The sequence below is a fragment of the Scardinius erythrophthalmus genome, assembly GCF_964197995.2.
Source record: "Scardinius erythrophthalmus genome assembly, chromosome: 19".
NCBI lineage: Eukaryota > Metazoa > Chordata > Actinopteri > Cypriniformes > Leuciscidae > Scardinius > Scardinius erythrophthalmus.
The window spans coordinates 227,501-243,548 of NC_138239.1; positions in this window are offsets into that span (position 1 = coordinate 227,501).

Consider the following 16,048-nt stretch of genomic DNA (forward strand, 5'->3'; position numbering starts at 1 on the left):
CCACTCGTGTCACACGTCGATTAACCGGTGGGAAAATATCCTCAGACACATACCTAATAAATGTATATTTAAATACAATATTGGCCTACCTGGTAAAAAGTTTTATATACTATTTTGATGTCCTTTTGGACACAAGAGGGCAGTATAGCCCTATGTTTGCTTTTTTGTTGAACCAAATAGCACTAAATAGCCTGTTTTAACTTTTTCATTCTTCTTGAATTGCAAAAACAGAATAAAATGGGTTTAGTTCGATATTTGTATACTTCTATATAGAAATAAATGGTATATAATTACATTTTTAGAAGATTTTTAGTGTTTCCTTTTTGGACATTACTTCCCTCGCCATAGCAAAACCGTTTAAGATATTTATTATCCATTCACAATTTAGCATATTTAATGTAGTTTCATCATGTTGAAAAAGTTTGGTACGAATAAAATAAATAGTTTAAGAGGAGTGGCTAAAAATTCAGAGGCTGATTTAGCAAAGAAAATCACATTCAGACCAAAATATCTGACTTCCTGATGGCCAGAGCTATTGAATGTAAATTAGAAAGTTGTCCGGCTTGATGAGAACAATATACAAACTATTTTTTCTTTACTGTAGTTAAAACTAACCCCCCCACTTTTGTCAAAAGCATGTTGAAAGTGACACACTTCCTGCTGCCAGTTGGTGGCGCTATAACTTTGACTCACAATAGCTACATCCATCTGATCGGCCTCTTACCACGAACACACTGCTGAAGTTTCATCAAGATCAGTTAATGTATGCAGAAGTTATTCCACTTCGTGTTTCTCTTTTCTCGCCATAAATTCGATTCCTCGCCACAGCCAAACCGTTCGAGATATCAAAAATCCATTCGCAATTTAGCATCCTCAATGTCTTGACTTCATGCTGACTGAGTTTGGAGGTGATTGAATGAATTCTCTAGGAGGAGTACATCACATTCCACAGCAAGCGTTTTCCAAACAACCCATAATAGCCGACTTCCTGTTGGGCTGGCGTGAAACTTGACAGAGGGAAAGTTGTTCGGCCCCATGAAATCTATATGTGTACCGAGTTTCATATTAATTCATGCAAGCGTGTTTGATATATGGACCAAGTTTTCAGACCCTGTTCAAGAGGGCGCTGTTGAGCCCCCCTGCCACGCCCATTTCTGAAACTTTTCACATGTCTACTGGCTAATAAGTGTTATGTGTCTGTCGAGTTTCATCCAATTTCAAGCATGTTAAGAGTCTCAAACGCATCCGAAAAGAATATTAAAATTTGATGCGTTGCCACGGCAACAGTATCTAAGATATCAATAATCCTTTCACAGGTCTACATCTGCCGTGTGTTTACATTATACACATAAAGTTTGAAGCAAATTGTGTAAAATTAAGAGGGTGACTTCAAAGCATTTTGAAAGTGACACACTTCCTGCTGCCAGTTGGTGGCGCTATAACTTTGACTCAAAGTAGTCACATCCTTGTGATCGGCCTCTTACAACAAACACACTGCGAAAGTTTCATCAAGATCAGTTAATGTATGCAGAAGTTATAACACACTTCCTGTGTCCCATTAATCGCCATAAATTCGTTTCCTCGCCACGGCCAAACCGTTCGAGATATCAAAAATCCGTCCGCAATTTAGCATCCTCAATGTCTTGACTTCATGCACACCGAGTTTGGTTGTGATTGGATGAATATTCTAGGAGGAGTATTTCAAATTCCAGAGGATGCGTTTTTCAAACAACCCATAATAGTTGACTTCCTGTTGGGCTGGTGTAAAACTTAGAGCACGAAAGTTGTTCGGCCCGATGAGATCTATATGTGTACTGAGTTTCATATTATTATATACAAGCGTGTTTGATTTATAGACCAAGTTTTCGGACACCATTCCAGGGGGCGCTGTCGAGCCCCCGTGCCACGCCCGGGTACCAGCTTCAGTCCGGCCCTGATGGCCGCAGGTTCTGATGTGTGTGCAAAATTTCAAGAGTTTTTGAGCATGTTAAGGGCCCCAAAAGTGCCCAAAAGGTTGACAAAATAATAATAATAATAATAATAAATAATCCTACCGGAAACAATAGGGCTCTTCGCCCTTTCAGGGCTTGGGCCCTAATAAATAATCCTACCGGAAACAATAGGGCTCTTCGCCCTTTCAGGGCTTGGGCCCTAATAAATAATCCTACCGGAAACAATAGGGCTCTTCGCCCTTTCAGGGCTTGGGCCCTAATAATAAATAATCCTACCGGAAACAATAGGGCCTTCGCCCTTTCAGGGCTTGGGCCCTAAATATAGCTGCGAGCAGCGATTACGGGCCCAAGCCGGTGGCACTGCAACCCCGGTGCCTTTAGTTACCTAAAGGTGGCGGTACTGCCGGCTTTGGCCCTTCATCGCTGCTCTCTCTCTCTATATATATATATATATATATAATGTATTTAAGATAGATAGATAGATAGATAGAAAATCTAATATTTTTTTAATTTGTGTCAAGTAAAGTAATAAAGTAAACGTATTTATGTATTTAGTAGTAGCTAATAATAACAAGCAAGTACACTGCAGGGAATCGAACCCCACCCAAGTGGTTAACCTGGAGTACCATTACCAGTGCATTTTTGCTTTTTGTTATTGTTATTGTTTTGACTATAAGGAAAAGCAAAAACTTGTATTAGCAACAGCATAGTGCAAGTATGTTTTAGTAGGTACATTAGCTTGAGATTAAGGTAAACATTAAGTATGGCATGTCTTTTATGTGAATTTTAGAGGCATTAAATGACATTTTAAAATTAAATAAATTGGATGACACTTTGAAATCCAAATATTGCAATAACAGTTATGTGATGTTTTTAATCATTTTTGTATACAGAATATATAGTTAATTTGTATGTAACACAATCATGAATTTGTATGTAAATGTATTTGATTTGTAAACTTTTTTTCAGTAAGTATAGGCCTAATATACTATGGGTGTCGACTTGTTTTTATGCTTTAATATAGCTAAGTCTGTCAATTTTATGAAATGTACACAAAGTAGAACTGTAGGTATGTTGTGTTATACACTGGCTGTTGCAATACAAGAAAAACAAAACCTTTTTTGTTAAAATATGTGTTAATAAAAAAGTAACAAATTTTTTAGAAATAATTTTATATGTTTGTAGAAAATCAATATTTGTTTAGATATTGTTTTGAAGGATTTAATTAATATGTACATAGGAATAAAATACCAAAACACTGCAATTAATTACGCACATTAATAAAACACAGATCAGAACTGTGTGTTTGCGTAAATCTAATACTGGGTGGTTTATTCAGCCCACTCACCCAACGTTTAGTATCACACTCTATATTGCACATAGGAATAAAATACCAAAACACTGCAATTAGCCTAATTACGCACATTAATAAAACACAGATCAGAACTGTGTGTTTGTGTAAATCTAATACTGGGTGGTTTATTCAGCCCACTCACCCAGCGTATAGTATCACACTCTGTATTGCACATAGGAATAAAATACCAAAACACTGCAATTAATTATGCACATTAATAATACACAGATCAGAACTGTGTGTTTGTGTAAATCTAATACTGGGTGGTTTATTCAGCCCACTCACCCAGCGTTTAGTATCACACTCTATATTGCACATAGGAATAAAATACCAAAACACTGCAATTAATTACGCACATTAATAAAACACAGATCAGAACTGTGTGTTTGTGTAAATCTAATACTGGGTGGTTTATTCAGCCCACTCACCCAGCGTATAGTATCACACTCTGTATTGCACATAGGAATAAAATACCAAAACACTGCAATTAATTATGCACATTAATAAAACACAGATCAGAACTGTGTGTTTGTGTAAATCTAATACTGGGTGGTTTATTCAGCCTACTCACCCAGGGTATAGTATCACGCTCTGTATTGCACATAGGACTAAAATACCAAAACACTACAATTAATTATGCACATTAATAAAACACAGATCAGAACTGTGTGTTTAGTGTAAATCTAATACTGGGTGGTTTATTCAGCCCACTCACCCAGCGTTTAGTATCACGCTCTGTATTGCACATAGGACTAAAATACCAAAACACTACAATTAATTATGCACATTAATAAAACACAGATCAGAACTGTGTGTTTAGTGTAAATCTAATACTGGGTGGTTTATTCAGCCCACTCACCCAGCGTTTAGTATCACACTCTGTATTGCACATAGGAATAAAATAACAAATTACTGCAATCAATTAAGCACAGAATAGAACAGCTAAACACTGTGATTTAACAAGGATCCAAAAGATAGAGCTAAGCTTTGTCTCAGGGTCCCTGTCTCCTTTACCATGTAATCAGATCTGTACATAATCAAATCTACCAAATCAAGGCTTTATCACTGATGGATCTGTGTAAAAGTAATATATCATCTATAAGCTATAGTTGTGGAACAAGTTGTCCAACACATTTAAACATGTAAGTTTTGAAATGAACACAAAACTCCCTCATGTGTGCTAAAGTAAACTGGCACAACGTTTGTGTGCACAGAAAAGTCGTTAATGTTCTTCATGTACACATGGTCTATTAAGGTTCCCTTTTCAGTTGTTGGCTTTTTAACAAGTTGATCAAAACCATGATCTGACATGAAAGAGCACAGGGATTTTGATTTCAATGCATCATTATTAAAGTCTCCTATAAGTACAATTTTATTGCAGACTGAAGTCATGTAATTAATCAATGTACCTAAATTTTGTTTGAAAATGGATAAAGGATATGTTTGTGGTCTATACACTATTCCAAGTAAAATGTCAATTTCAGTTAAGTGTGTCAGGATGCACTCTAAGTTAAGATTTGGGAATGTTATAGTAGTGTTTTCCACACCACATGCTGTATATAAGCCGACACCACCATGTTGTTGCGCTTTCAAATCACTGAAAAGAGGACTATCGTTTGTGTATGCGGCTGATCGAGAAAGATTAACAAAGTTATAATTGTCTAAGTGTACATTGTCTGAATGATAGAAAGCAGGCAACCATGTCTCAGTTAAACCAATACACATGGGTTGCAATTGTTGAAGACAAACCATCAAATCCTGTTTATGACATTGCAAACTCTGTACATTAACAAAAACACAGAAAAAGAGCTATTTGGCATTGTATAATCTAAATCATTGTGTGTCATAAAAGAAGACATTTCATTAATTGCCTCGAAGACTTTGTCATTACAATAAATACTTTTTTCTTTGAAGTCTTTTATTGTCAAACCAGACAAAGTTCTTACCCGACTTAATGCTACATAAGCCTGCCCAGCAGCAAAAACTCTTTTTAAACTAACTACTGCACTATCGACAGTTAAACCCTGAACTTTATGAACTGTGCACGCCCAAGCTAATTTTAAAGGAAACTGCCGACGAAGTCCACCTTTCGTACAAACCGTTTCTTCTTCTACATATATTGGTGTGGATTGAAACACTCTTGCTGGCTCAGACAAACACTGCTTACGGCTTTTTATCCCCACGTTACTATCATCAAAACAAACGTAAATAGTTTCAGGTAATTTATTTTTATCTGAACGTTCAATGTGTGTAACTGTACCACAAACACCATTAACTAGTCCGTCATTGACATCAAGATTTTTAATTAACATGACACGTGCATTTATGCCTAAAAGCAACTTTGCTGCCAAGTTTGTATTATAAACTTTGACATGATGTCCAACAAGTAATTCTAATTTACCAGATTGCTTGCTACGTGCAAAATCTTCAGCCTCTATAGTTTCAACATCTTCGCAGGTTTTAATTAATTGCTCTAGATTGTGCTCATGAACTTCATCATTAGTAGAAAAAATATGTAAAGAGTCATTATTCTCATCATTCTCACAACTTGCTAATATTTCCAAATCTTCTTTTTTTAGTGGAGATTTCTTGCTTCGCTTTCTTAATCGATTTAATAATTCAGCAAAAGAGCTGTCCTGTTGTCTAACAACCTGTGTCAACTCTACAACACCAAAGTAATTTATCCATAAATCGATTCCTGGTTCATCCACAAAGAGCGGTTTACCCTTCACAGGAGCTAATTGGAAGAAATCGCCAACAGCTATGACGGCAATATTACCAAAAATAGAAAAATCTCCGGTTTGCTTAATTTGTCTCAATCTTCCATGAATATATGTTAGCAGTTTATGGTCTACCATTGATATTTCATCTATAATTAATATTTGAAGGCCGTGGAATTTTGCGCGTAAAGAATTTAGCTTGTTTTCGCTCAAAGGGGTGTACGGCAACTTCACATTTGTGCTTATACAAAAGGTTGTATGAATTGTGGAAGTTTTTAATTGGTATGCGGCGATTCCCGTAGGAGCGGTTAAAAGAACAGTAATGTCATCTGGTTGCAGAGCTGTTTGAGACAATAATCTTGTTGCTTCATATTGTATGGCTTTTAACTAAATGACTTTTTCCTGTGCCTGCTCCACCAGTAATAAAAACATGAAATGGTTCTGGGCTTTCTCCTCTGATTTTATTCAAACACCACTGTCTAATTTTATAGAAAACAGCCATTTGGGTTTTGTTTAAAGAGCGAATTAAGCTCAACCCATCTACACGACTGAGACAATTATCTCTTTTTTCTATCTGAGCAATTTGCTGATTGTTACATGCTAAATCTGGAATGATCTCATGTCCCTCTACTTCCTGATGTGTCTCCTGTCTAAGCTGTTCACACTCAAAACGTTGTAGTTGCTGTTCAGGACAAAGTGCACACCATGCATTTTCTAACATTATTAACAGTATTTTGTGCAGTGTCCATCACATCGGCATCCTTTTCAAAAAATGCTCTGTTTGTATTTACGACATGTTGTACTAATTGTGCTGATCTATCGCTAAAAGAAACCTCACCTTCCCTATAAAAATGTTCATAATTATTATATCCTTCTGGTTTAAGTTGTCTATCTGTACGGTATGGAAGAAAAAGTTGTAATAAACTTTGATAAAATTTTTCTGGACTTTTTGTCACTGAGAATCGGGCAAAACGGACTATAGCAGGTTGAGTGCGTGTTCTTTTCACAATGAAACCCAAGTTGTTTTGTAACATAATTTTATTGGAAGTAGGTTCACTTTTGTATGCAATTCGGTACTCTGACGCAAATGTGGCTAAGCAGATATCGTTAAAAAAAGGCTGATTTGGTCTATTCTTGTAACGATCAACAAAACTTGTCATCCACATCTCTTCACTTTTCAGATTTTGAGAGTTCAACTTGTTTTGTATAATGCTAAGTGGCAAACTCATACGAACAGTATCATCACCTGTAGGAATAAACTGAACATTCCTTGAACACTCTTTTAAGTGCATATTGGTTAATCTATAAACTGCTTCCTGTGCACTAACTTCTCGATTGTGTAAATACACGGTCCCTAATTTTTTCAAAGCTTGTTTTGCATCCACATTACCCTGAGATGTTGATTCTCGTTGGGCATTAGCTAACAACAAACCCATTTCCCTTTCAGATTTGGAAATGTAGGAAATGATATAAACAATGCAGGCATAAGCATCTGTTACATATTGAATGTCCATATTAGCATTCCAACACTGAAGGCCAAACTTATTATACTGATTAACCCACACTTCATTTAATTGTCGTTTCAAGACTATGTGTGTAGTATTATTTATGCACTTATATGCCATCTCAAACAATTTCTGATTTATTCCAACACTATCAAACAAACTTTGTACAGAATCTATCTTCTCTTCTAAAACAGCTGTCTTAACTGCTGTCATTATGCCACGAGCATATTCTACATTGACGTCATCATTTACATTTCCACTTCTGGTTTTATCTTGAGAACGATTTGTACAATCACTATTATCGGGCACGTCTTTCTCAGACACATCTACTTTTCGTCGACATATGAATGTTTGCATTGACGGTGGCTTAGGAAAGTTAAATCGACAGACTGTGTTTTTCTTTTTGCATGTTTTAGAATGATGTTTACTGTGACATTGTACAGATGTGACAATACTGTGCAAGTTCTCATCTTCAATGGGTAATTCACAAGCAGAGGTGTCAAAAGTATTCACATTCATTACTCAAGTAGAAGTATAGATACTAGGGTTTAAAAAGACTTCTGTAGAAGTTGAAGTATCAACTCAAGCTTTTTACTCAAGTAAAAGTATAAAAGTACTGGTTTCAAAACTACTTAAAGTATAAAAGTAAAAGTAATGTAAGGAAAAAAAATGCCATTAAGGAAAAAGCTTAGGCCGCGCCACAGGGGCCTTTATAGTGCACTACCCCAGCTCCTCAAAAAAACACATTTTTCTAAAGGCCATATTTGACTATAATTATATTAAAATGTTGATGTTGAAAAATGTGGGATGATGCACTAGGCTACCTGTTTCAGCCGTATATATGCCCATAGAAAATTAATTTTCAAAATAAATAAGCTAAATAAGTGGAGGAATCAGGAAATTAATAGGATAATGTATTAAGGTTTTTAGTCTATACTGACCTTAACAATACGTAAATTATGCAATAGTGCAATACTGTGTTGTTCCTTGCTTTTTGAAGAAGCCAAACACATGTCTGCATCTTTCATTGAAGTGATATAGTTCACCATAGGCGTAATTTGCGGGTGGGACGGGTGGGACATGTCCCCACCACTTTTTGCTAGGGTCGATATTGTCCCCACCACTTTTGAAACTTCTCGCGGCACGAATGTACAAATACAAATAAATAAACATCTCCAGTTAACTAGCAGAGCATTCATTTAGTTCGTTTGTAAGCTGAACCGCTGAAATGTGTTGTTTTTGAAATCAAGTGGTCAAAGTGCTCGTTGCCGCAGCGATCAGTGGCGCTGATACTGTATTCTCTTGTGGCTCGCGCACAGTCTTCACTCGGACGCGCGCTTCAATCCGTTGTGGAGACTCTCTATTCGTTCCGGTGAAATTACCAAACAAAATGCATACAAACGTATGCTTGCCTGATATACAACCACTGATAAACATAATCGGTTTTAATGACAAGAGAAAAAAAAAAAACCTATACGAGTGTGGATTAGAACCCACAACCTCTGACACGCTTGGCAAAAATTCTACCACTGGACCACATTTTTGTTATGGATTTACTCACACCAACATATCAAACCTCATTAAACGACAAATTAAACCCATGCACTATTTCAATCGATTGCTGGACATCGTAATGTTATTGTACATACATCGATTTATGATTTAGCATTCATAACCCCCCCCCCCCCCGTTTAAAAAAAAAAAAAACGTCCCACCCACTTTTTAAAACAAAGTTACGCCACTGTAGTTCACCCAAAAATGAAAATCATTTACTCACCCTCAGACTGTTTCAATCCTGTATGAATTTATTTCTTCTGATGAACACAAAAGAATATATTTTGAAGAATGTCGATAACCAGACAGTGGATGGACCCCATTGACTTTCATAGTAGGAAAAAAAAATACTATGGAAGTCAATAGCTACCATCAACTGTCGACATTCTTCAAAATATCTTCTTTTGTGTTCAGCAGGAGAAAGAAAATGGTTTGAAACAACTCGAGAGTGAGTAAATGATGACAGAATTTTAATTTTTAACTAAGTGAAGTAATCATTTACAGAAATTAACTGTTGGCATACGTTTCACAGAGTCTCTCACTCACTCACTCACTCTCTCGCTCACGCTCGCACACACACACACACACACACATACACTCTCTCTCTCTCTCTCTCTCACACACACACACACACACACACACACACACACACACACACACACACACACACACACACACACACACACACACACACACACACACACACACACACACACACACACACACACACACACACACTAACTAACGATTATGTTAGTGTTATGTTACGATTGTCATTATATTGTAAAAACGTCTGTCCCCAAATCAATATTTGACGCGATTTGCCCCGTATTCTTGAGCACAGAACTGTTGATTTCTCCCTCGCTTACCGCATCTAGGTTTCCTTAGGACTCGGAGGAGTTTTGGCGCTTCGCACAACCAAATGTACATGTAGCTACAGCCTCTCACAAGTTAGAAAGAAAACACAAAGCCAATCAGTTTAGCGATGTCTGTTCAGGAGGCGGGACTCAGATCTCTTAACCGTTTGTGTAATTGGCCAATTTTTTTTTTTAACGACGTCAAGCCGGAATGAAAACAAGCCGAAATGAACTAGGAGTAACGAGGCTATTTTTAAAATGTATGGAGTAGAAAGTACAGATAATTGCGTAAAAATGTAAGGAGTAGAAGTAAAAAGTCGTCTGAAAAATAATTACTCAAGTAAAGTATAGATACTCAAAATTTCTACTTAAGTAATGTAACGAAGTATTTGTACTTCGTTACTTGACACCTCTGTTCACAAGTAACATATTTATCTATAAAGTCAACAACCTCCTCATCAGAATTTTTATCTATTTGTGGAGCATTTTTGATCCAAAACAAACAATGAACATGGGGAGAACCACGTTGTTGAAATTCAACCCTATAAAAATAATCTACAATTTCTCCTATGGGGTGAACAGGTGACATAAGCACCTCTTTTAAAAAACAATGCCACCTAAAATCAAATATGCGAGCTGCAGTAACAGGATTACGACGCAAAAGCTCACATTTGTCAGCCCATTCTAGCTGGTCTAAAGTTTCTTGTCTTCCCTCATGTTTTAAAATACTTGACATCAAATTTGTCCATCTCTTGTCAGCAGATGAAAATGAGCAAAACCAAGTGGGAATGCCCAACTGTCTAACCATAGCAAACAAATCTTTTTGCACACCTTGCCAGAATGATGGAGTTCCTCTGATGGGTTTCAAAAACCTGTACCCTTCATCAAAATTAAGTACTTGCCTCAAGGACTCTGTGTCTTTAAACATGTCACTTGGTATGGATTTACTACAGCCATGTCCTTTCCTTAGAGCAATAGATACACTAGACACTACCTTTTCAACTTCGGACAAATACTGTGCATAAAAAATGTATTCAACATTTTGCGCAAATCTTCCATCTGCATGCAAAATTCTATCATTAAAATAGCGTGACAATGTTAATCTCTGTGCCCTTTTGTCGTGATAAATTGAACTACCATCTGGAAATAAAACAGGAAAACATTTTGCCTCGTTTGTTTCATCAGCAAGCATTTTCACTGGATCATTCCCTTCAGCAGGAGCTACACTCAATATCCCATCAAAGTACTGATCAAGGACTTCTTGCCCAATATCTACAGGCTGTAAACACGTGTCCATAAACACACAGTGCTGTTGCCTGTCATGTAACTCCTCATCAACTTGTACATTTTCTGCTTCATTTTCTTCAATGTCATTTTTATCATCTTCATTTTCTTGCCTAGTAAAGTCGTTAAACCAATCATCATTAAAAACTATATCTGAATAAAATTTGTTGCATTGTTTTAAGTAACATAAAGCCTGTCTAATCTTATTTGTATCTACATACTGATACTTTTATAATACCTGATACCTTTATAAGTTAATTTGCGCTTTAACTTCACACATACGAAAGACCCTTCAGCTTCTGTTCTAGGCAAGACATTTGTTGTGTTTTTAACATTAGCTGGCACACAAGTGACAGGACCATGAACTCCATTTTGACCACCTTTTGGTAAAGCCAACATTTTCATAAATGGAATATTCAGTGAAATCAAATGTTGCTCTAAGTTATTAAGGCAACGAAGCTCTTCTGGTATTGGTTGCAATTCCAGATTGTTAACAGCACTTTCTGCTGGCATTTCACCTTTTTTCAACTTAGAATGACAAGTAAAGCAAATCCAAAGCTGACCTTTACATGAATTTGCCAAATCACAGGAAATATTACATTGCTCACCACACGTGTGCAAAAAATTATGTGTAATACATGTGTTGGCTACCAACGACATTGCAGGATTGTTATTGTAATATTCTTTTCTACAACATAATACTTGCTGTTTAAACAACAATCTATGGCAAACACAACAAACAAATTCTAATCCAGAACTAACTTTATCTTCAAATTGTTTTTTGATAAAATCAGATATCTGCTGATTTTGTTTTAATTGTTCTCTTCTCATCTTGTTAATTCTTTTTATATTTACTTTGTGCAATAAATTGTTGTGATACTTTAAGTTACTTGCTTGCAACGGTTTCGTTCCAATGAACTGCAGTAGCGAAGGCGACATCTAGTGTATACATCTATACCCGCATAGATATATACACTAGATGTCGCTTGGCTACGGTTTCGTTCCAATGAACTGCAGTAGCCAAGGCGACATCTATGTATACATCTATACCCGCCCGCGCCGTCAGATCATTTGGACGTGTGCTGTTTTCAAGAAATAACAACGATATAAATACTGTTCGTTTTCTCACACAAACCGCTCGTTTCGTGTCTTAGGCCATCAATGTGTACTTACGATGGGGAATTGTTTCATTTGGACGATGGGGAATTGTTTTAATTTGGACTCTGTGCATGCTCTCTGAGACAGTGACCATCGACCTGCATTATATGACTGACAGACAAGAACGGTTTGACCTAAAAATATCAAAATTGAAACTACAGCGGAAACAAAGACACCTACATCTTGGATGCCCTTGAGGTAAGCTAAAACATATCAAAAATTTATTTCAAAGTGAACTATCCCTTTAAAGTGTCATCCAAAATGTAAGACCACTCATAAGTAAAAATAAAATGTTTTAAGATTTTTCTGACCTTAAATAAAATAAAATAAAATGTAAGACTTTTTATGGATCCACAGGAACTCTGTAAACATTTTAATTTGCATGAAAATTGCTAATGTATGAATAATTTAAGTTTAAATAATTTATGACAAACACAACAAACAAACTGTAACCCAGAACTAAATGCATCTTCAAATTGTTGAAGATATCTGACAAAATGGCTTTTAGATTTTAGTCATTTTTAACAATGTATGTGCTTATACTGAATTATGTTAATTTTAACTTTTTTTCTTGAACTTAGTCAATGTTTTCAATTAGAAAAAATCATGTATATGCTTACTCTCAATTGTTGAGCAAACAGAAATCTTTTTTTTTTTTTTTAAGAAATTACAAGGATACATCAACTTGCTTAAAATTGTAATTGTATATTATAACAAATGTATTTTACTAAATTAGCTTATTAAAATAATTTTGAAAAGATCATGTAACAGTGAAGGCTGGAGCAATAATGATGAAAATGCAGGTTTACCATTACAGGAACACTTTAAAAAAAAATTTTTTTAAACTTCTAATAATATTTAATAATATTATTTCTGTAGTACTTTTTTATTACAATAGTACTACATAGTACTAAATAGTACTTTAGTAAAATAGACAGCTTGGTAAGAGTTGTTCATTTCAGTTGTTAATATTGTTTGTAATTTTACAGAGTTGTATGTACAATTAAAAAAAATATATTTTATTGTCTGCTAATTATTTAAAAAAAAAAGTACTTTTCTGAAAACAAATGATGAACAAATGAATAATTTAAACATTTGAAAGAGAAATGCCACTCCAAAACATGGATGTCCATTTCGTTTTTACCTTAAAGGGTAAACTAAACCTTAAAACAACTTTTTTTAGTTAATGATCTGTAAGACTCGGGCTATATTAACTCTGTTCATTGATTCAAGTAATGTTTTGACATTTGGGTTTAAAGTGTTTTAATTCTACAATATATGGTGTAAAAACGTCTGAGTGCTGCCCTCTTCAGGTTGAACAGTGGCTACTGCAGTTGAATTTTCCTATCGGAAGTTATTGTGGCCGGTCACGTCAGAGGGAACCAGCTAACCACGCCCTTGCCTACAGAGAGATACGTCTCAGATGCACGCCCTTCGCTGGGCTGTGCCCACTTTTCCAGCATTTTTCAAATATTGCCAGTGGGTGGAGTCAGGCTCTGACCGTTACCCTTTAACAAACGAGTAAATAAAACACTTAAAATATAAATATCACGGGATGTAATTTATGTAGTCTTTCTTGACTCACAATGTCTCTTGTTAACCATAATTTAAATCAAAATGGAGTAGGCTAGTGTGTGAGACACATTGAAAAAGCCAACCAATCGTTTTCTAAGCGTGTCGCGCATCAACGGGGAACAATAGAATAAAACAACACAGAATTATAAAAGATTCAAACAGCCAAACACACGAAAGGTTTAAATCACAAAGTGAAGTAAAAAAAAAACTGGCTATGCTGAGGTTATGGTCATTTTTGCACGGACTGCTTACAGAAAGTTAATGAGACATCGGAAACTGCAGCTTGTTGTTTTATTTATTTAACAAAAGCACAATCTGAATCTATTTTGTTTATGTTGTGAGAGTAAAAATATAAAAACAAGTTTCTTAATCTGTTTGGCCAGTATTTTAGTTTTCCCCGCTGTTAAAAGGGGAAACAGCTTTATGATTTAACGTTAAAAAGGCTAAGTTTATCTTTAAAATGTTTTTTTTTTTTAAACATACAATTCCACATACCGTGATGAAAAACTCTTCGAAATCGTAGAACTCGTAGAGATGTCTCCGAAGAATCCAGTAAAAGGAACGATAGTCCAATACTTCTTGTTAGACAGTCCAGTCCTTGCTGTTTTACGGAAATACGTAGAATTGTGCTGCAAAAGTCTTCTTCTTCTTCTTATAGGATTCCGGCAGTGTAGACGCTTGCTGCAAAAGTCCTCCTGTTTATGCGAAAATGAGGTGACGTGGTGAAGTCGTCCTGACCTGCACGTAAAGTGATGATTCATGAGTCATGCGCCAACATGGGGGCGTTTGAAACGCCCCCAAGATTGCCAAAAAAGCGCCGACGCCTCCAGACCAGTAGGCTACACAGTACACAGCCTACAACACAGTGAAGCAACAAGTTCACTTCTCCAAACAACATCAAATCAGCTGTTACAAGCTGGTTATACAGACAATCACAGCGTCCAGCATAAATCCGAGAGACGAAATTCACAATCACAATAATAGGGCAGAGTCAGACAGCTGAAACGGAACCCCCGCATGAAAATACGCAGAACACAGAAGGTTATGTGTCCAGAAAGAGCTAACCACTGAGTCTCAAATATTCTCACATTTTTCTCAGTTCCACACTCTAACGAGTTAATGTTTTTTTGTCTTTGTAAGGCAGTATTTTGCACAACATTAAAAATGCAAACCCATGCAGCTTTATCTTTGTCTCATGTAAATAACAGTCCGCATTAACTTCCACTCATTATTATTTATTTTTTTAATCCTTTTAATGTGGATGCATGTTGGTACAGATGGAGTTTGGTCGCCGGATTATTTTAAATGCATTTTTAATAGAGAAAAAACAAACAGAACAAACACTATGGCCTGCAATTCTTATTCCGACAATCACAATCAGACAAGCACTACATTTATTGGGCGCTTAAAGGTCGCTTAACTGCGGCATTGACAATATGAGACGATGATGTTCGTGTAGCTTAAGCAAATATCTCTTTTTGTACAGACTAGAGGCACCGCTGTTTGACTGTGATAGAAAATAAATTTTAAAACAAAAAACATTTAAATTTTAGAATTTTTTTGAATTCGGCCATACAGATTAAGAAACTAGTTTATATTTTTACTCTCACAATATAAACAAAATAGATTGTGCTTTTGTTAAATAAATAAAACAACACGATGCGCTTTCCGATGTCTCATTAACTTTTTGTAAGCAGGGCGTGCAAAAATGACCATTTTAATAAATAAAATTTTAAACATTTAACTCTTACATCAGCATTTTACCTTTACATTTGAGAAAAAACTATCGTCATATCATACACCATAGATATCATATGTCATACACACACAGAAACTCAAAGATCTTCACGCCAACCCGTCAAGATAAAAGTTCGGTTTAACTTAAAGAAATTGACATAATTATATTAGGCTAGGCTATGTACAACTGATTTAGCTACGTCTCCATTAATTAAAAATACTACTACTAATAATAGTAATGTAAACATACTAATTAATAATATTAATAATAATAATAATAATAATAATAATAATGTGTGCATAGAAGGTTGCTTATTTTTCACTTGATTTTTTTATAAGCAATATTTCTCAA